General features: G+C 61.5%; 2 non-coding genes across 2 annotated transcripts; both read right to left on the bottom strand.

The window, feature by feature from the left end:
- Positions 1 to 333: 333 nt before the first annotated feature.
- On the bottom strand, positions 334 to 452 carry LOC142865509 (5S ribosomal RNA). The gene has a single exon (XR_012915710.1). It is a non-coding gene; the product is annotated as a 5S ribosomal RNA (ribosomal RNA).
- A 2,482-nt stretch (positions 453 to 2,934) lies between these two features.
- LOC142865510 (5S ribosomal RNA) lies at positions 2,935 to 3,053 on the bottom strand. The gene has a single exon (XR_012915711.1). It is a non-coding gene; the product is annotated as a 5S ribosomal RNA (ribosomal RNA).
- Positions 3,054 to 3,299: the final 246 nt, after the last annotated feature.

Here is a 3,299-nt window from a genome sequence, read left to right on the forward strand (position 1 = left end):
TCAACGGGACGAGTTCTGGTCACAACTCCCTCAAAATGACATCCTGGCCTTCTTCTGCAACTCCCTCCCCTCTCAGACTCTCAAGGTTTCCTCCAGCGTGTCGGCTCCCACCGACCAGACCCTCGGTCTGAGACCCGACAGTCCAGATGCCACGCCTGCTGCCGCGTGGCGGCGGTGCTGCGGCTTGGGGCAAGAGGAGGCCCCACGGAGCGGGCTGGGGCGCCAGGCACCGTGGCGGGCGCTGAGGGCGGGGTTGCCCCCCACCCCCCACTGCCGCCGCGCTCTCCGAATGGGGACAGAACACGAGGCAAAAAAAAAAAAAAAAAAAAAAAAGGCCTACGGCACCCGGTATTCCCAGGCGGTCTCCCATCCAAGTACTAACCAGGCCCGACCCTGCTTAGCTTCCGAGATCGGACGAGATCGGGCGCGTTCAGGGTGGTGTGGCCGTAGACGGCGGAGGGCGCCCCAGCCCCGCTCAAGAAGCCGAGCGTCTCTGCGCTTCCCCGCGCCTCCTCCCGCCCCAGGCCCCGCGCCCGCGCCGACCCACTCGGGGCCGGGCCGGGCTGGTTGAGTTCGCTGGCCGGGTCCCGAGGTCTCCACGGGGCTGGGGTGCCGGGCGTGGTGGGCTCGGCGGGGTGGGGGGCTGTCTTCACACACACACACACACACACACACACACACTCACACACTGACACACACCAGATGCGCCTCCAGCCTCCACGGCTGGACCCGCCAAGGCGGAGACCTCCAGCCGCCCTCCTCTCCTGGCCTCGCCTCCCTCACCTACCCGCCCCCAACCCAGTGCGCCGCTGCTGCCTGCGCATGCGCGGGCGGTCGCCTTTGGCCCCAGGGGCCGCCCTCCAGCACAACCCCTTTCAGCTGCGCCCCCGCCCTGCGTGTGGGCTGCCGCCTATCCGCCCCGGACCGGGGCCGGGGCACAGCGCATAGGGGAGGGGAGCGAGTGTAGGGGCGTCTCTCGGGATGTGTGCCATGGGTGGGGTGTTTTGGGGGGCGCTGGAGAAATCAGTCCCCTCCATCTCCTACCTCTGGAAACCCCCCAAGCCCTTGCAGAACTGCCGGCACCGCTACCGTGGGGGCCGGGACCCTACTCTGTGTCCTCCTGTGGCCCAGTCCAGGGGGCCTGGGCCTGGCCGGGGCTGGATTGGACCCCAACCACCCTGGGGTGTGGACTTGCTAAAAATGGGCGATGAGAGATTTGGTTCCAGCTTCATTGAGGGTCATTTCACTAACGAAGGCACCGTAAAGACGTTCCTGAGACGTTTGTGAGGGTGGCAACTGAAAGAGGATTTTAAAGCTGACAGAAGAGGCGAGGAAAGGCACAGGAGATTTCCACACCCAGCAAGGAAGCCTTTCCCGAAATGGAAGAAAGAAACAAGCAAACAGAAACACCGGTAGCCCGCCCGGATCAGAGTCTGCTCCTTAGAGAAAGTACCCTGACCAGGTTCACCCGTGGGTCGCGAGCTAGCGGCATTCAGAAGAGCCAGGCCCGCAGCCTACGCAGAAGACACCTGCGCTCGGGTGTCTGTGGCGGCACAATTCACCATTGCAAAGATGTGGAAGCGACCCGAGTGCCCATCGATCCACGAGTGGATTAATAAAACGTGGCGCGTGCACACCACGGAGTGCTATTCAGCTATGAGAAACGGCGGTGAGCGGGCACCTCCCGTGTTCTCCTGGCCGGAGCTGGAACCCGTTCCAGTAAGCCAAGTATCCCAAGAGTGGACACAGGAGCACCACGTGCGCGTGCTCACCGGCAAATTGGTAGGAACCCATGGACACCTAAGTGGACGTAGAGGAATCACCTCCATCGGGTGGGGGGAGGTGATGGGCATACACACCCTTTAGGAATGGGGTGGGTGCGCACCGACTGGGGGATGGGCGCACTTGAAGCTCTGACCAGAGGGGGGAGGCGGGGAGAGGACAATGTACCTGACCTTAACATTGGTACCCCCACCATAGGCTGCTAAGACAACAGGGGGGAGGGGGGCACGGGCAATACATGGAACCTTAATACTTGTACTCCCATAATCTGCTTGAAAAGAGAGAGAGAAAAGAATGCAATAATGGAGGTAAGAGGCATTTTTTTTTTTTTTTTTTGGAGACAGAGTCTCGCTTTGTTGCCCTGGCTAGAGTGAGTGCCATGGCGTCAGCCTAGCTCACAGCAACCTCAATCTCCTGGGCTCAAGCAATCCTGCTGCCTCAGCCTCCCAAGTAGCTGGGACTACAGGCATGCGCCACCGTGCCCGGCTAATTTTTTTTTTGTATATATATATATCTATATATCAGTTGGCCAATTAATTTCTTTCTATTTATAGTAGAGATGGGGGGTCTCCCTCTTGCTCAGGCTGGTTTCGAACTCCTGACCTCGAGCAGTCCGCCCACCTGGCCTCCCAGAGTGCTAGGATTACAGGCGTGAGCCAGCACGCCCGGCCAAGAGGCATTTTTTTTTTTTTTAAAAAATGACTCCGAAAAGAAAAGGAAAAGGGGGCCTGTCGAGCACGTCTGGGTGTGACTGTGCATCCCCCAACATCCGGTGCCACCACCAAAGATTCCTACGTGGAGCCCATAGAACGCCAAAATCAACGGGACGAGTTCTGGTCACAACTCCCTCAAAATGACATCCTGGCCTTCTTCTGCAACTCCCTCCCCTCTCAGACTCTCAAGGTTTCCTCCAGCGTGTCGGCTCCCACCGACCAGACCCTCGGTCTGAGACCCGACAGTCCAGATGCCACGCCTGCTGCCGCGTGGCGGCGGTGCTGCGGCTTGGGGCAAGAGGAGGCCCCACGGAGCGGGCTGGGGCGCCAGGCACCGTGGCGGGCGCTGAGGGCGGGGTTGCCCCCCACCCCCCACTGCCGCCGCGCTCTCCGAATGGGGACAGAACACGAGGCAAAAAAAAAAAAAAAAAAAAAAAAAGGCCTACGGCACCCGGTATTCCCAGGCGGTCTCCCATCCAAGTACTAACCAGGCCCGACCCTGCTTAGCTTCCGAGATCGGACGAGATCGGGCGCGTTCAGGGTGGTGTGGCCGTAGACGGCGGAGGGCGCCCCAGCCCCGCTCAAGAAGCCGAGCGTCTCTGCGCTTCCCCGCGCCTCCTCCCGCCCCAGGCCCCGCGCCCGCGCCGACCCACTCGGGGCCGGGCCGGGCTGGTTGAGTTCGCTGGCCGGGTCCCGAGGTCTCCACGGGGCTGGGGTGCCGGGCGTGGTGGGCTCGGCGGGGTGGGGGGCTGTCTTCACACACACACACACACACACACACACACTCACACACTGACACACACC

The sequence above is a fragment of the Microcebus murinus genome, chromosome 28 (assembly GCF_040939455.1).
Source record: "Microcebus murinus isolate Inina chromosome 28, M.murinus_Inina_mat1.0, whole genome shotgun sequence".
In the NCBI taxonomy this organism is placed as follows: Eukaryota; Metazoa; Chordata; class Mammalia; order Primates; family Cheirogaleidae; genus Microcebus; species Microcebus murinus.